The sequence below is a fragment of the Orussus abietinus genome, unplaced genomic scaffold (assembly GCF_000612105.2).
Source record: "Orussus abietinus isolate OABI.00-Male unplaced genomic scaffold, Oabi_2.0 scaffold2, whole genome shotgun sequence".
Lineage (NCBI taxonomy): Eukaryota > Metazoa > Arthropoda > Insecta > Hymenoptera > Orussidae > Orussus > Orussus abietinus.
The window spans coordinates 773,391-792,442 of NW_019396012.1; the positions used below are offsets into that span (position 1 = coordinate 773,391).

Here is a 19,052-nt window from a genome sequence, read left to right on the forward strand (position 1 = left end):
ACTTTTGGCACAATTGCTTTTATTCTTTATTCCACTTTATACGCGAGTCGCTGAGTAAGGGAATGACGCAATCGTTGAAGAAAACATTTACGTATATATATTCTTTTAATATTACAACACGGAGATGAATATAAATAATGATTTATTGTAAGAAAAAGCGTTTCACTTTTTCAGTCGGTTTGGTGACATGCGAGCTATCTTCTACCGTCCCATAAGAAGTCTCACTTAAAAAGTACCCGACAAGAGATCTGCTGAACAACATACTTATAATTCATGTATTTTTACACAATGTTTATCACGCATGGCTTACATAATGGTTAAAAGTCTTTATTGGAAACCGGTACCTGCGTGGAATTTTTGTTCGATTTTATGATGTTAGGGTTTTATGCCATTTTTGCTGTCTTACGCGACGTTTATCGTCTCTATAAAACTGGGAATTCTGGAAAATTCCACGCAAGTCATCTTGTAGGTACGATGCAGGGGAATAAAGTACTCGGCTGGCTTATTGAGAGAGTTGACAAAGCATCGCCACTCCTCTTATTATCCAATGCTCCTGCGGCTTTCTGGTTGGCAGTGACATGGCGATGACAAAATTGGTTGAATGTCCGGTCGTTGATAGCACACCGCGTCGTTCTGCGGTTTTGTACAACGGGCAGACATAGATTTCTCGCTCCTCGATCTCGTCCTTCTTCTTGGGCACGAGCCAGAGCTGCGCATTAAAATTACCACTCTCCGTCATCAGCCAGGATATTTCATAAATTTCCTTAATATAATGGCAGTATTATTAGCAATTTAAACTCGCATACGTAAGGCACCTCCTCGTACAGCACTTTAGGCAAGCTTTCATCCAAAACCATCTCCGCCATGTTGAATCTCGCGCCGTCCAAGAAAAGCCCGTAAATGTAAACGCCATCGTCCGGTGGCTGTTGAAATATCTGTTCTTTAAGCACGACGAAATCATAGCTCAACAAGTCGATCGGTATTTCATATTTCCTCGCGTAATTCTGCCTAGCTCCCGTCAGAAAAGCCTGGGTGAAATAAAATCCCGACAGCCAGAAGGTCGTCGGAGGTCCTTCGTCGTACCATGTCTGTAAATCAGGGAATAAAGTACTAAGAAGTAAATGTTAATTGTTAAGAATTAACCTGGAGAAAATTCAGCCTTTGCAGGAAATCCTGGATGTAGCTGCCTAGAGGCTTTAGAGATGGGTAGGAATTATTCTTCCATAATTTTGGGATTCTTCCTGTTAGCATCGCGTTCTCGACTTCCTCCAATTCGAAGGACATTACTATCAATCCTGTATAAATAATCAGGGGACGGAATTAGTTTTATATTTGTATATATATATTGGTGCGTTTATTTAATTTTTGCAGAAAGAGGGGATTACCTCTTATGGCCTTTTGCACGTTTACGAGACTAGATCTGATGCATTGCAATAGTTTATTGAATCTACCCATTTCTTGCACTAAGACGGTGTTCATACTTTGATTATAGGAGGTTGGATACTTTTCCATACCTTTGATTAAATCAAAGTCTGCTGGTAATTTTGACAAAATGTCACCGGCTACGGAATATACTATTTCGTCTCCCGTTTTTTGGTCACCTTGGGCACTGGATGTTTCCTGGGAATGTTAACAAAGTTTAGGCAGAATAATTGTACCCGAGGTTTCCTCTACTTACGTCACGGTATATATAGTACATTTAATGACACGTACAGACTTACCTTTAGAATCTATATTTCAGACATGTAAAAAATATAATAGATAACATTTTAACAAGAATGAATGACAGCAAATTGATTGTTGATAAAATCATGAAATACCTTTAGCTCCCACAGATCCTAATGGCCATGGTGAAACCGAAGTTAAAAATTATGAATAATTGTTAATAGGGGGGTTAATCATGTATTACTATATTTTAACTTACCGTGCGGTCCTAGGGGCATGGAACAAAATATACAGAGAATGAGGAAGAAATTTAAACTCCCGGAAATTTAATTAACAGAATTTTTAAATATACCTGAGTAAGGAGGATGGAACCGAACAGCAAATCAGTCTCCTGCTGATCCTTAATTATATCTGCATTTTCGTTCATCCCGAAAACGCTGGGTTCTGTGATAAGTGGTAATTTTTTCGTATATTCCATGAATGCCTCGTATTCCTTCGCAGAGGGACAGTAATAAATATCCGAAGACGAGTCGAAATAGTAAACGTCCGACTCTAGAAGTTCCCTAAGAAATTCATTCGGATGAATGAAAAGTAAATATTAAAATTCGTAATAAATTTGATGATGTTCTCTTTCACTTACTTGCAATAGAATTTTGCCAAAATAGTGTTCAGGGTCCTTCGGTCCCACTCGTCTGTTACTCTTCCCCCGTAATTGCATTCCCCCGTGAGGTACTTAATTGCATCGAACTGTACGTCATCGTACTGATTAAGAAAAATCTGCAATTGCAGGACACTGATTCGCAAATCCGTCTCGTTGAATTCGTAGGCCGTGTTCCATCCAATCGGGCCGAATTTTCTGCGTTCCTGGACGATGGCGTGAAAAAAGCATAAAGAGTAGAGGAGCTTTTTGAAAGGCTCGCTCTGCTTGCAAGCCTCGAAATACTCCGGATCGGAAATAGGATCGCTCAAGTAGGACCTCAAAATATTAGCTCTAAGCCCTTTCGGGGGCTCGTTCGTCATTTTGATCCCATTTTGCAGGACCGATACAGGAAAATGATCGGCAGGGTAGCTGGTCAGCCAAAGACGAAAATCAGGGTGGATCGTATCCGGGATGAGACCTTCGCAAATCTTTTCCAAAGTGTCCATCCAGCTTTTGGCGAGGTGGCAATTTTGGAGAACCACCCAATTGCCCAGCTTCACGCCATCGTTTATTAATTGGACCGCGATTGGTCCTTGGCCTGAAAAAATCCATGCGTTGATAAGTATTTCCTTTTTAATAAGGTATTCAATTTATTCAATTATTCCAGGTAGTTTACCTTGGCCCAATGATAAAGAGAACAGTCTGCTCGCTCCGAAACCTTGATCGTCAGCGAATTTTAATAATACTTGAGCAGGATCAGCTCCTGGGGTCAGGACAAATATTAGAGGGATGCAACAATTGGAATCCGCGTAAGAGGACGCTAAATCAAAGGGTGGAGGGTCGATATATTCGGGTCCAAGTTCCTCTGCAAAGACAATAATGATAAGAACTAGGAAATCAAAGGATGGAATAAGAAAATAATTGTATTAAAAACCTTCTACGAATTTCTGCACGGCAGGAACCATTTTATCAGGACGTATACACCTGACAACTAATAAACGCTGAAAGGTTCCCAGTTTGTCGAACGGGGGTGGAAATATATTCAGCTGAGGTTCCTTTGAGTCGAAAATTTTTTTCCACTCGTCGGTGCTTTTTGTGAAGGCTTCCCTGATGCCCTAGAAAATTAAATTTCCAAATTTGTACGAATTTCATGTTCTGGCGTTTTGCATAGATAGAAAGTACCTAGTGAGTGAAACCAATGCAGATTGAAATAATAATTCGATACGGGATAATAAATAATTGAGGATTTTCTGAACGATGCTAGATAATAATGGATAGGTACAGATATAGATAATAATTTAATCTTATCAACTAACTTTATATCCCGGAACAGAGTCCAGCCTGACCAGCTCGTTCCAAAGTTTTGCTGGGAGCCAGGACGAAGGATTTGCATATGGATTTTCAAGGCCAACGCCTCCAGTTAAAAGAAACATCCACTGAGCGGCGGGTACCTTGTCTTGTTTGTTTAACAAATTGATAACCAAGAGGAGGGAGAAGAGGAGTTTATCCTTCTCGAAGAGCGACCTGCAGATATTGGAGTACAAGGAGTACGTGAAGTACCTCGTCAGGTCTTTAAGACGAGCTTCCACGTCTTCCACTTGTTCGGTATTGTCAATTGCCATTGTAAAAAGATTGACAAACCACACCAAAGAGTACTGATACATCGGGTCGATGTATGCCAATACAGCTGCAAAAGAAATCCATAAATACTCCTACATACATCTCTTGAAAAGAAATTAAACTTTTATTAGAATTAAAGTTTGAGAAATTCATGAAAAAAATTGATAATGGAGGGATTCGACGTCTTTATGTTTCAAGAAGTGTTTACCGATGGTGAAGAAGAGAATTGTCGAGTACACAGCTATCGATGTGTACTGCAGTCTGGCTGCGTCAATCGATTTTTCAGTAACTTCAGCTGCAGCCTGTTTGACTTCGATCTCGTTGCTCAGTAACTTAGACGAGGTCAAGATCCCAATGGCTTCCTCGTCCTCCAGAATATTGCCTTCAGAGACAGAAAGTACCTCTAGAATCTTGTCCTCGGTCTCTTTCAGCATCCTGAATCATCATCATCTGATCTAAATTATTTCTAAGGACACGGTGTGAATTTTTCAACCCTACTCAGAGAAGAACTCCCCATTTTATCTATATTTATAATTAGACCGTACCTTTTATTACTCACATTTTGAGTAATTAGAACACTTTTCGGCATCATCTGAAATATTCGATTCTACGGTGTTTATAATTATACCGTACCTTTTATTGTTCGCACTCTGAATAATTAGAGCATTTTTCTCGGATTCAAGGTCGGGTCTTTCTTTGGCTACCACGATGCCCAAAAGTTGGTCCTCCAAGCCGTTCGGAGTTATCATGAAATTTAATAACGTCACTTTGACGGCTATTTCTGGCAGGTAATGGGGATTCGACAATTTCGTTGTGACGTATAACCTGAGGATAATGGCTGGAGTAAGTTTCGATATTTGGTGATCAATGAATTTAAGGAGGAGATATCAAGGACACCTGAAATTGGAACTGTATTCCACGACGGAATCTCCCAATTTAATGCACAGAGCTCCACCCTGCTTGAAAGTCTGTTTAAGAAGAATGGGCTCCAACATCGCGTCAAGTTCTTCGCCGATATTTTCCAGTAAAATGGGCTGTCCAAATTGAATGCCATTTTCTAAAACCCTGGCATAGTCCGCCTGAGTAAGCCGGATGATGCTGAGATTGTTCTGTTTCTCCATGTTTTTCACCCACTTATTCGCTTGACTCTGGGGGTCGATCATCAAAGGCCATCGCCTAGCATTTCTATGAAATATGTATATAAAATTAGTAGGACCATATTAAACTCAAGTTAGTAATAAAAATGTAAGTATTCACTTCACGATGATTCCATTATCCACCGAGAACATGTCATTGGGGAGGCCAAATATGTTCCAGGATCTGATCAGCACAGGATCGCCGAGAACGTCTCTCAGCTGGAAGTCCTGGGAGCAAATGATCTCCAGATCAGTGCACAACTTTACCCAAGACTCCACTTGTTTAATTCTGAAAGGCATCGTGAATGGCCCCAAGTAAGCCACGATTCCAGAGGCGATGATAACGTCCCCAGTCAATCGATGATACCTGTGCGAATCGTAGATTCATTTTCACATTCCCTTAATATGCTATCAAGGTGTATCGAATCGTTTAAAATGTTATTACGCGAATGTGCATTCTCTAAGGAAGGTCCTAACACCCAAGAAATTTCATTTCTTTGACCCCTCGGATGTCACTTTAATGAGAGGATGCTATTAATATATATTTATATTTCATAAAAATGGATTCTCACGTATCTCCCAAGGTTCTCGCACTATCGGACCAGCGTTGGTATTCTCCACCTAACCCGCCAATCAATTCTTCAGCTCTTTTCAGCTTCTTCTCGCAGTCCGCCACGTTATCGGTCATCTGCTGATACTCCGTCTTCTTGGCGTGCAGCTCGTCCTCGAGAATCGCTAATTTGGCCTGAATTTGTCTGAGCTGTTCCCTTTTGACATTCAACTTGGTGATGGCATCCGTGTACACGGCTTCAGCTTCAGCAAGAGCCTTCTTCTTCGGGGCCACGACCCTAGCCACCTTGTCATATTCCGACATGGCGAAGATCCACTTGCAGAGACCCTCGCAAGCGGTCGAGACAGTCTTGATCTTGTCGGGGTCGAAGTTTGGATTCGTCAGGAAGTCCTTGCGGATTTTCTCGATTACCGATTCAGAGATGTTGTCTTTATCAAAATTGATGAGGGAGTCGAGGAACTTTATGTCGCCGAGGACCTTCAACGAGGCCTTCCAGTAGTCGTCCCCCATTCTTCCATCAGGCTGCTGCACCCTTTCTGGCTTAACTTCCTGAAGAAGGAATTCATTTATAACATTTCAATTCTACTTCCACGGGCAAATTCAAGTACCAAGAGTTACCTTCAGGATACAGACTGCCTCCATGACGAGCTTGACCCCATAAGGAGGATTCTTCATGGCTTTGACCACTGCTATGTCAGCTGACGTGAGAGTGTTCAACGCCGCGTTCGCTCGATTTAATATCGGCATCACTAACGCCAAATCTTCGTCGCATTCCGCTCTAATCTCTGCCGCTTTCCCTGCCACTTCCTGTATTTAACACATTTTTATAATATTTCTTTCTTTCCAACTGTAAATTCTTTTTTTTTTATCCCGAATTTATGAGAATAAAGGTCATCTGCGTACCATGGCTGCCTCTTCGTCGACTCTTACTACTTTCTCCACCTCGGCCACTTCGATGCTTTCCTTTTCAACGTTGGCTAAAACCGTTTGTACATTTTGTGCAGCAGTTACGAGGAGAGGTTGTAGTCTCTTCAGGGTTTCCTGCATTTCTGTGACTTGTTGCTGAGTGCCGTCCAGTCTGTCCAGTCCGCCCTCGTATCTCGTCTTAGCCAATATTATAGAGCTTGAAGTGAAACGGAAGGTATACAAAATATTGTATATAATAATTTATAAGGATTTCTTTGTTCAATAATTTAAAGAAAAATTCACATTAAATATTAGATAGGGGAAAGTTGCCTAACTGCTTTGTTATTACAATTGTTCTTTTGTTTTACTGGCGCACTTTCATACAACTCTTGAAATAAAATTGCTACGCTTGTTTTAGAAAAATCTTCCAAGAATAAACAATAGAAGGCACAATACTTGGGTGTATAATCAATGTGAAGATATTGAAAAAAAAATGAATCAAAATGCTACGTTTGCAATGATTGTTCTCTAGAAAAATAGTGATCCAATTTTGGAGAACAAGTTCTCAAAATGAACTTTTTTCAATATTTACGTTTTCACCTTTCAATTGAATCTCACGTTACGTTGTATTTTTTTATTCGTAAATAAAGGAATAAGTTACGACATTCCACGGTGAATTTGACGAAAATCGATCGTCTTGGATATGAAAATCATATTTTGAGATAAGTGGTCCAATTTAGGCAACCTCACCCTAAGTAGAGGAAAGTATAGAGAAGGGTCGTACTCCCTCTTCATCTGCAGGAGGTCCTTGAAGGTATTTATCATCTCTAAGTAGGATGTCGGGGTGACATAATTGTGTCTCCCGAGACGCACGAGGAACTCGAGGCTCAAGTCTTGGGTGGAGGTGTGAAAGAATTGACACATGTCAATGCCAGCCTTCCTTTCTCGATCGGAAAGTTCAATCTCGCTGAGGAACTTCGTAGCAACAGCTAAAAGAGCATCCTCCGGCCAGAGCTGGTAAAGGTCCATTATAAACATTTTTTCCTTCTTTCTCCAACATTCTCCATAAGATAAAAAAATATGAGGACCCTATAAAAATGCATTTTCACCTGGAGCCAATCAATGGTGCAACAATTAACGAGCGCCGGAAATTTTCTGACCCTGTTCCTAAACCCATCTCCGATTGGCGACATCGTTACAACAATGTGGAGCTGATCTCTCGCGATTTGCACGAAAAGGTTGAAAAGTGCTACAGGACTTCCATCAGTTTGCATGGATCTTTCCCTCTGGCGATCTATAATCTTCATTTTCTCACAGATCTCTGCCTTCTCCTCGGTGGTGAACAAATTGGGAATCTGCAAATGGAGCCGAGGTTGTTAAAAAGAAAAAAAAAAAAATATATATTTTGTCTTCATAGATTATATCGCACTTCGCCAGAGTTCAGCATGTTGTTGATGTCCTCCAGGAAGCTTTCTTCCTTGATCTGGGTGTCGCTGAAGAGGAAAGTCGAGTGGAGGTCCGAGGATGTGGTCTTGGTCAGGATTTTTTTAATGTCCTCGTGCCACTCGTGTGGCCCGTACTGTTTGCTGATTTCTACTTGGTACACGTCGTAATTTGATATGTGAGAGGCAAGTCTTGTTAATGATTGTCTTCCTGAGCCTCCAACACCGACAAGGAGTGCATGACTCCTCGGCTGCTTGATGATCCTGCAGATCTTCGACAGGTGCTCGATGGCGAAGCTGATTTAAATTATTTTTTAGCCTTTTAGTGAATGTACTAACAAGTTGTATATTTTTATCCTCGATCTAGTGATTAAATGGGAGATGATAATTACCGAAATAGGACCAGGTTCATCGGCTTCTTCGTCATGGAATTATATTCGATCAAGTAGGTCTCAACAATCGTGCGAAGCACATCCAAGTCTGGAGCTTCCTGATAAAGCCGAGAATCCGCTTTCGGGTCCACGAAATCGCAGAATAGCAGATTCCTCAGCTCTCCTTCGGAAATCTGAGAATTGGAAATCAATGTTGCGTCGATGGAAACATGTAGAAAAAATAAAATAACCCTGTTTATAATTTTTCCGATTTAATTTCCGGGAAAAAAAATTTAATTTACCTTCTTTGACGATTTCTCCCAAAGCAGGTCGTGAAACATTTCGTGGATCTCGGTTTCCATTCTCTCCCGGATCGTCAGATGAAGTTGATCGACGAGCCAATTAGTATCTGCCTCGTCTACTAGACGATCTCCAAAAACTCGGAGAATCTCGTGAACCCAAAGTCTCTTCATGCCGAGGAGAGAAGTCATTGTCTCGGGGACGGATAGAAGAACACCCTAAAAAGTGGCAAGGATAGACTTCAATGTCTCAATAATTGTCCAAATTCAATATTAGTTACATACAATCAGTTAAATACCTGTATAACTCTGGAGAAATCACGAAGGTTGAAAAGATAGTGGCACTTGGCTGGGGTTGGGAGGAGATTGATCAGACTTTGTTTATAGATGTCCAAAGTTGCAAGGACGATCTGGTCTATGCAAGGATCGAACTCCTTGCTGAAACCTCTGTATAAAAAAGATATAAAAAATAGTATTCTGTTAACAGAAGGTGATCTATGATCATCGTACCTTGTGTCTAAATGCCAGAGAACAATTTTGCTGAAGATCGTCACCATGACGTCGTCTTCAAAATCGGAAATGGCGAGTGTAACGAAGTGTCTCTTGAATCTTGCACTGACATCTTTCCCACCACTAACTGGCGGCCCCATGGCGCACATTAATTGGATTTCTATTAATTTTATCGGCGTGACCTCCTTCCTGTCGTACCTGAAGGGGAAAGAAATAACGTGATGATTTACAGACTACATTATCGTGCAGGAAATATATGATCACCATTGCCAATGGTCCAGCCACTGTCTCAGCAGCTCGATGGGAGGCTGAGCCCCGTAAACTTCTTTCAATGGCATCGACACATCGTCGACAAAGATAACCCATTTCTTCCCGATCGGCGGCCCGAAGACGCCTTTTCTTCTTCTATCTAACTTGCTCATGATGATGTCTTGGGTCTGATTAGCAGTGGTTTGTGCGGAGAAATTGATGATCAAAGGCTTATACATCGACGCGTCGTTCTTCCTCAAGAGGAAGTCTACGATGTAGACGGACTTCCCTGTGCCAGTGGGGCCAACAAAAAGAACTGGCTTTTGATTTTGCACCAACAACTGGAACAAACTGATGTATCGAATGGTTTCCACGGTGGGTACGATGATCTGATTCACGGGAATATCTCGAGGAATCGGTGGGGCGTTCAAAAGCTCGTCTGACCATAGTTTCCACTTTCCCTTTCCCTGGAAAATCATTCTTTTTCTTTACGTCGCATATAAAAATAATTCCATATATAGATTCAGACTAATTAAATGGAGAGTAACAGAGTGGGAAGTTTTAGAAATAAATTTCATAATCGGAAGGATTTTTTAATGCAATTGTGTATTTTAAAATAATTGCGTCTCGTCAAGAGGTACCTCTTTGATGAACTTGTAGTCGAAGACCAACCCATCTTTGGGCATAACAAAAATGTACGGCTTCGCAGGGGGTTCTATTGGCTCGGGTAGATTGAATTCCGCCATCAGTTCTACTGGGAACTCTTTTTTTAAAAGTCCACGGAATAAAATGCTGAAGCGTTCTCGATGCGCGGCTTCCAGAGTGCCCCCCATGGCCCAGATGCAGGAGAAGAAAAACGAGCCCTGAAGTATATAATATTAATTTATAAAAAAATTAAGGACATCCCAGGTGTCTAAACGATTCTTCCCGACCTCCATCTGGGCACGCAGATCTAGTTGACTGATTTTTAGACCTTCCTCGGCATTCTCCTCGTTTCTGTACTCCTCCAAAAAGCAGTCCATTAAGTGCGTAGTGGACCGCAGAAGATTCGAATCCGGCATGGGGCACATTTCCTACGAGAAAATAATTAATCCGCAGTAAAATAACAAATAGATAAATTGAACCATTAAGAAGAATCACACTTTGACGCCCCCTCGTCGCAGTAAATGGAACAGAGGTTTGCAGAATCTGAGGAAAAGACTCTCGTGGATGAAATTGATAAGAAATTCGTCGAACGATTTCGGCAGATTTTCGATCCATGATTTCAAAAGGGGTTCCCACCCGAGCGCCAATGGCTCCATGTAGATCATACCTAGATTGAAGAAAGAATAAATTAATCGTTACTTTGTTTACTAAGGATGTATTCTCTCATCAGAAATAAAAATCTCCGAATTACCGCAACGCGAGACCGTGGCTGGAGATGCAGCTTCCAGGTCCATGGGCTCGAAGATCAAATTCGTGGTGGGAGCCAGCTGGATAATTTCCCCGCTCATCAGGCACAATTTTTTATTGTCGTCCAGCACCGTGTTCATGTTTTCTATCCACACGGCGTCTATGGGACCGTCAAAAATCAGCCATTTCCGATTTTCGTTGGTGGAAGTGGCAAAAGCTCTGTAGCTCACTGCAAGTACTCCGTCGTACCATTCGTGGGATGCTTGATCAAATTGTCCATACAATTGGCCCATTGTTATCGATTTGGGATTGATCACCGTAATCTCGACCTTGTGCTCGTTCATTAGATTCTAAAAACACCCCAGAAAGGCTTTTATTTTTATTTTCGAATATATACTACCTTCATCTGAAAGACATTTAAATAAAATCGAGACTTTATTCATTATTTATCTCCTCACTCTCTCTTCGCAGAGCTTCAAAGCGGCCGCTAGCATCTGGTATGCCGTCGTTTTTCCACCAAAGGGAAAACCCACGATCATGAAGCCATGACGCACGATCATCATTTCATAAATCTGCTGAATCTTCTCTAAAAACGTGGGAGTGCATTGTATATTCGCCATAGCACAGGCCTCGCGAGCACACGCATTCAAATCCGTGTAATCCGGCTCCGGAAGTACGACGTTTGGGAAAAGGTCCGAGGCAATGCCCTGTAAATATTAAGAATCAATTGAAAAAAATTCCCTTAATAATTAGAAATTTTTCCCAGGGCGAGATTGGATCGTACGTGGAATAGAGGCAGGTCATGACTCAGGAACTTCGGCAAGTTGACATCGTTGATGCTCCTCAGCATCAGGACATCCTCGTTCTCCTTGGGATACTTCAATTTCAGGTTCCCAGCAGCTATGAGGACCGATTTGACAGCTCTCATCCCGTAATCGTAATGAGGCTGACTTGACAATTGCTCGGAACAAAGCCTGTACGCCATGACGATCTTGACAGACAATGGCCTGGCATTATAAAATCCATACGAGTAGAGAGTGTTCTCGGCGATTAATCCGTAATCTGGCACCTGTAGATTTTAATTTAATTTTCGCTACTTTTTTGGGATAATTAATAAGTAAGAGTACATTTTCTGGGACCAACCATCATCGCCACGGAACGGAACAGTGCCTTCAGGTTGTCTGGAAGTTCTGATCTCCCGGCATATCCAGGATTCATGGTGATGAAAACTGCACAAGTCGGGTCCAGCTTGATCTCGGTGCCTTCGAAGATCATCGTCTCCTTTCCGGAATTGATACCACGCTGGATCGTCAGGATCTGCTGGGCCACAACCGACAGGACCTCGAGATCGATACGATTAAATTCATCGAAGCACGACCACGCTCCTGAAGAAGCGAGACCCTGAAATAAAATTGATTGTTAGTTTAATCTGACCATGTGCAATTTAATATTAATCATTCTAGATACCTTAAAGAATTTTCCCAGAGATATGTAATCCAGGCCATCCGAGCAGTTGAAGACGACGCATTGCTTGGCCACGGCTTTGGCGAGGTCCTTCGTGGTTTCAGTTTTCCCTGTCCCAGCAGGACCCTCGGGAGCCCCGCCAAGATGTAAGTTCAGTGCTCCGAAAAGCGTTCGATAACATCTATCAGTCAAGGGTGTTATCACCAGTCTCGAAGTGTTCCCAAGATACTCGTAGCCGTACGCCAGGGAGGAGTTGATCATCATCGTCAGCATGTTTTCATCCTACAGAATAAAAATGACAGAAAAAGGAAGGATCAGTGCATCCATTAATTAATATATTTTCAGATAACAAATTGAATCTTACAATCCAGTAATAGCGGAGATGACATAGCCATTTGAAATCCGTCTCTCGCTTGACGTTGTCTTTCGACAGACTGACGAGGACATCTCTGGCATGGACGTCTATGGTGACCAAAGCCTCTGGAAAGTATTTTATTTCGATTAATATACCATATATGAATTAAACATATGTTATTAAGCATTTCAATATTATTAAATATACATGTTAGTAAACATTTACAGTGACTGCAACTTGGATTTACCGAGAGTAGTTCGATTTTGGGTAGAAAGCTTCCCTCGGACGAGCTTGACGATCTGGTTCAGTTCATGGTTGCAGACCTTGATGTAATCTTCCAGACCTTGAGGAGAAGTTGAAAAAGCTGCAGTGACATCAGCTGTCCAGAAAAGCTGCGAAATGCAGAGAATCGTCTGACCAGGCCAATCCAACACCCATTTGCTTCTCAATTTACTTTTGTACGCATCCATCGCATTGATGACCTAAAAAAAATGTTTCATTATAACTATTCGTCTTGTTACTATTGTTATATGTTATCAAGACTCGTGCCTGAGCTCTGACGCTTTTCTTCATGTCGATTTCAAGTTCCATCAACCATTTCTCCACCTGGCCCCGAGCTGCTGCGGTGTCTATGATGTCTTCCAATTTTATCACCTCGTCCTCGGAAGACTTCATTGACGTCACTTCCATGTTATCAGTGAAGCTGAGTTTCGCGATGCCCTCGAAGCACTTCTTCAGGTGAGGTTGAACCCTGGAAATAAAATAAGATTTATGAAATCCTTGCTTCACGGGCAGAGTTCAATTTTAATGCTTCATATGACCTCGTAGGATCTTTCGTCTCCGACAGGATCTCCAGGAGCTCATCGTTAGAGAGGAAGAAGAATCTAGGGAAAAAGAGTCTCTTCTTCTCCAGATAATCGTTGAGTCCTTTCTGGATCAGGTCCAATAAATTCGTGCACTTCTTCAGCCTGTCCAACATCTTGTCGATTTCGACCACCGACATCACTTTGGGGTCCAGAACCACGTTCGACATAATGTCCCTCCAGATCTGATTTCATCGACAAAAATGTTAAACCCAGGTTTTTGTTAACCCAATTTTTATAACAATTACAGGAAATAAACCTTATCCACTGCACTGAACCGTCGACCTTCTTCAGGCATTTGTTGCTGAATATCTGGCGAGGAAAAAATCGGTTCAAGGTACATCCAGGTGGATTGAACCTTTAACCAGTAATCCATGATGTCTTGGAGAAGGTGGAGCTTGGCCTCCCAATCACTGAAAGAAATCGTAATTATTTTATGCATCATTTGTACTAAAAAATATATTAATTGAAATTTTCATTTCTTCGTCAAACTTACAGGGTCTCCTTCTCGAAGGGCTTTATGTAGAGGGAGTTCTTCATGGTCTGCGCCTTGGTGACATGGTCATCCAGCAACAGCTGTATTTCATCGACACTTGCAATGACAAATGTCCCGGTATCGCGATATGGATTTACAGTGAATTTAATGTCCGTCCAGTCGCTGTACATCTTCAGCAAGGCCTTCTCCAAATTACTCTCCTTTGTTGCTGATTCAGATATTCCTTCGAACTTCTCCACGTAGTCGCCCAGGCCGAATTCGATGATCTGCCGATAAAACATTTAATTACATAAAAAAGCCTTGAGAGTTTGGTAAAATTAAATTAGCCAATATAATCTATCTAATGTAAGATTAATTAAGCATTTTCGCTTAAGTTTTTGTTCATACCTTGGCTAAGGTCATGTTCTCATCGACCTTAATCGGGAATCCGACGATTTCCGAGACATGCTCCCAATGTCGAGGCTTCATTCCCGGATTTCCTAACGTGGCGACAATTGGCAAATGTTCAATAAATTCTTCAATCTTGCCTCTGACAGTCTCAGCTAGCTTTCTGGCCGCTGGTTCCGAAAAAGTCTTCTCCCATTTCATGACAGTTCGCAAAAGCGTCCCAGATTCGGAGTCTATGGTCTCGGGGTCATGGGACCCGACCATGGATTCCATCCAAGTATTGTAATTCGTAATGAATTCGCAAGCTGCGTCATAGAACTTCTTATAAGGCGCCAATTTGTCAGCGATCTGATTCCCAAAAAACAGAGCAAAAATTATGTTTAATATCTTTGAGCCCTTGTTCTAGCGACTAATTTAGGAAATTAATTTATTCCGTCCATTTTGAACGTTCAAATCATGCAGATTTCGGGAAAATGCGCGTTTTGAGGGGATCCTTCTTCTACCTTAAAACTCTGAATCACTTCCACCGGGAAAAATCACTTTAGCTATCAATTTAAATAATTAAATTATTCTCGGTTCTTGAGAACGTATGGTATACAATTTTAGGGCAAAATTCGTATTTTGGGGAGACCTTTTTCCTGTCTGGGTATTGTGACAGCTCCCATCCAAACATTTGTTCCTCCTCGTTGAATTCTAAAATCGTGTCCATGGCACGGAGGAGTCTGTTCTCCAAACTGGTGGCTTTCTTTCGATATCGGAAGATCTCCTCAATATTCCCCCAATATTGCATCTCGTTGCACTGCTTGGCATAAAGCTGAAGATCCTCCTTGAACTTTTCTGTCCTAGATAACAGAGCTTCTTGGTACTCCCCTGTTTTGCTCTGAATTATGCTGCGATGCTCGTCGAAAATCGCAGACATTTTGTGGTACCTGGACATAAGTTACATTACATTAATGAAAATTAAAATTGAATAAAACTATCTACCATTTTATAAACAAGAAAAAGCGAATACTCACGTACCACTGAAACGCGAAATTGTTCGTCTTCACCTCCACCGGAGTTAACAGGGTATAATCGGACAAGAATAAAATATATTTTATAACGTTCCTTAAACGATCTTCTAGCTGGAAAACGATTTCGTTTTCGGCTTTCCTGACGAAAGCTATCAGCTTCATTAATTCTGCAGTGTTGGGAGGAACACTCAGAGCTTTATTAGCGATATTTTGATACTCCTCTCCTATGCTGGAAGAATTGGTCAGAAATTAAATAAAAATTGGAAAACTGTTACAGATAAAATTGATAACAATGTAGAACTTACGCGCGCGAGTTGTATTGGTAATCGGTGACCATTTTGTTTAACAAACTTTCTTTGTTAGATCGTGCCGAGGTAGACATATGATCTAGAAGATCTTTTCTGTGGATTTCGAAGAGACTCGTGAATACCGTATGATAAAAATCCACTGGAATATTTTCTGATAGTTGATGGAATTGTACAATTAGCTCGCAAAATTCCTTGTATTCGTGTGGAGGCACGGCAATTAGAAATTCTTTTACGTAATTGTCCTCTTCATCGTTAATCAGGGAAATGTGCGAATCGAAATCTCGAATTTGGAGTTCAGGACCGATCTTGTGCTCTTGGATTAAATTTTCGATCTGGCTCGAATACTCGTTCATCGTTTCCTGCGGAGCTCTTAGCTAGAATGTAGAATTGGAAATTTGGAAGTCTATTCTTTTCTCACGATATACATTCTATACCTTGGTTTAATTATTTTAATTGGAATTGATCGATTTTTGGGTGAATTAGATATCCTTGTGAAGTACCTTCAGGACTTTGGCTCTTTCTGGATCCTTATCATATACTTTTGTTTCCAAACGAGGAAATCCAGATACAGCTTCGAACAGAGAACCTAATAATGCTATTAACGTGTCTCCTATAATTTTAAATGATGGTTCGAACCCGATGACTTGATTCCTCATTGCGACATTAAGATTGAATCCGCAATTCGAGTACTAGAAGTGTGACAAAATGAAATGAAGAAATAGTTATTTAAGCTCAGCACTTGAATTTCAACTTACACCAACGTCTAGGAGATATTTCATGTAGTCTTCCATTGAGTCTAGGCAAAGATTATGAAGATGACTTTCCATAATCGAGGCGATGCAATTATAAAATTTGCCCATTTTCAGTTCGTTAGTTTCGTCAGGTACGAGGCCTTTCTTCATCCCCTATTAATATTTATAAATTATAATGATCCATGGAAAACGAGGAATAGTATTCAATTATTTATACCGCTATGAGAATGTTGTGTAATTTTGGCAGCCAAACATTGGTTAATGCGTCCCTAGCCTTGGATACCATTTTTGAAAAATCCTGTTGAAAGGCAGTAAGGTCGAAAGTTTTGCTATGCGCTTCCAATTTATGCCTCTCAAAGAGTCTCATCGATCTGCCCAATTAAAAACTTTCCTTTAACGAACGTCATGTTCAGTATATCCTTTTTTTCTTATATACTTATATTCGAGAGGAACTTTTTATCATTTTTTTTCTTACGCAAACTCGCGATACCAGAAGTCTAGAATTTTATGTATGCAGGGGTTGTACAAGCAAAGGGTCTTCTGAAGTTTCCGTTTGGCTTTTCGATATCTCGCGTTGAAGTCCGGAGGGAAATGTTTGATCTCCAAAGTTTCCTTGGACCGGGGAGTCTGGAAAAATGGATCCCTCGTTTAGAAAAAGAAAAATGTTATATTCCTCCCGAGAGAAGATTTCCAACTTCAAAAAACTAACGAAAGAGAGCGATATTGAATTGCCCTGACGCTTTCCGACAGTTGATACATTTTAACTTAAACTTAGAAATCTCACATCAGATATGTCTTTCGAGTCGGCCAATAATGGATCTTGCAGAATAAAATCCACGATGGATTTTTTCACATTCGTTGCATAGTCCTCTTTTGCATCTTCTATTAGTTTATTCGTCATTTCCTGGAACTTTGTTCTCCACGCAAACGGGACCAAATTTAAAATCCTATCGAGCACTTCGATGTCAATCGGCGCCACGTGGACGTCATCGATCCCGTGCATTATGTAATAATAATATCTAAGGAGTTCCTTCTCCTCTTCGGTCACCCAATTTTCTTGGACTTCTCGAGAAGAGTCCAACATTTCGTGTTCCTTTTCCCTTATCAGTTCAATGAGGGACTGTCGGAAGTCCTCGCGTTTCTTTTTCAGCAATGTGTAACAGTTCATCTTAAAATTCATCTCCTTTTCTTTCCGCACTTTGGACCAGTTGCTTCGTAAAATCCTGAAGAAAAATCGGGCAAAGAATATTCGATAAAAGTATCTCCCTCGGAAAATTCTAACAAAATTACCTCCGAGCTGGGAAAAATCGGTTAGAAAAAAACGTCCCCTTGGTAAATTATGATAAAATTACCTGTCAATTAAAAATGTGTTTCCGTCTTACCTAGGCACCTTAACCTTCGGAATGTCCAAAACTGGCAGAGGCGATCCAAAAATTCCTTCTTCGTGAAAAAAAGGCTCCCTCGAAGGACCATCCAGAGGAGACTTGTCGACATACTTCCTTTTTGAAGCTTTACACGATTTTTCGTGCACGTCTTTTTTCGGTTTTCTCGATAAACAGGGGCTAATTAAATGCGCTGTACTTCCTGGGGGCTCTTCTTGACAGATTTTCGGAAATAGTGATCGAGTTGTAACGTCAAATTTACTGTGACACCACATGGTCCTGTTACTGCTGGGTCTGTTTTTTGAGTCACTCGTGCACCTCGGTTTTTCGTCCATTTTTACTAAACGTCACTTTTTAATAAACCTATTTCATTAACTACTCTTTCTACTCGGTCCTTGTTCAGACCTTCATTAAAAAATCCGTTTTTAAAAAGGACAGCCACTTCCTCAATGACTTCATCACGAGTGAAATTGTCCTTTTTGAGTCTGTCACTTCGGTTCTGACAATAAATTCTAAATCGATTAATATATCGAAGAGAAAAAAAAAAACAATGTAAGGCACTGTATTTTTTAGAAGAGGTAGAGACAATGACGCGAAAGAGCTTTATTAGGCCTCCAAGTTTCCGTGACGACGTTATAATGGTTGCCAAGGCAACTTCCATACATTTCTTGACAATGACATCGTGACATGACGTTCCTAAATCGCAGAATTAATTGTTTCCTCTTTATCCGGTGGGGAATTAATCGTGGAATAAAGTCTGGAAATTCGGTCGAATATACATTTATTAACATACATCAATCGTTACACTATACAGTATACACCGCTCGGTACAATATTCGAATAAATATACCGGAGGTACTTAAAAATATGGGATTTCATTTTCACTTTCGCCTCTTAGCGGGAAAATACTTATTAGAATATTCCAGCCATTTAGATTGATTTTGACCCGACCTAAAAGATTCGCCCTTTCACCTGATTGTCTTTTGGATAATATCTTTCCTTTACTTGATCCCTTGACGAAAATCAGTAAGGTACGCAGTGTGCCCTTGAGTTTCCATTTCGGAGTCACTTAATTAATTACCAATAGTCAGGACACCGGCTGATTGGTTTACGAAAATATCTATCAAATCATTACATCGTTCCTCGGAAATGTGACATCGAGTACGAAGACGTAAAGTATAATTGGTCGGCGATATCGCGAACCTGAATGAGCATTCGGTGGATTGTCGAT

The 19,052-nt window shown here is 40.9% G+C and overlaps 1 pseudogene; it reads right to left on the minus strand.

The window, feature by feature from the left end:
- Window positions 1–502: 502 nt before the first annotated feature.
- LOC105700425 lies at window positions 503–18,156 on the minus strand (annotated as a pseudogene).
- Between the last annotated feature and the right edge of the window lie 896 nt (window positions 18,157–19,052).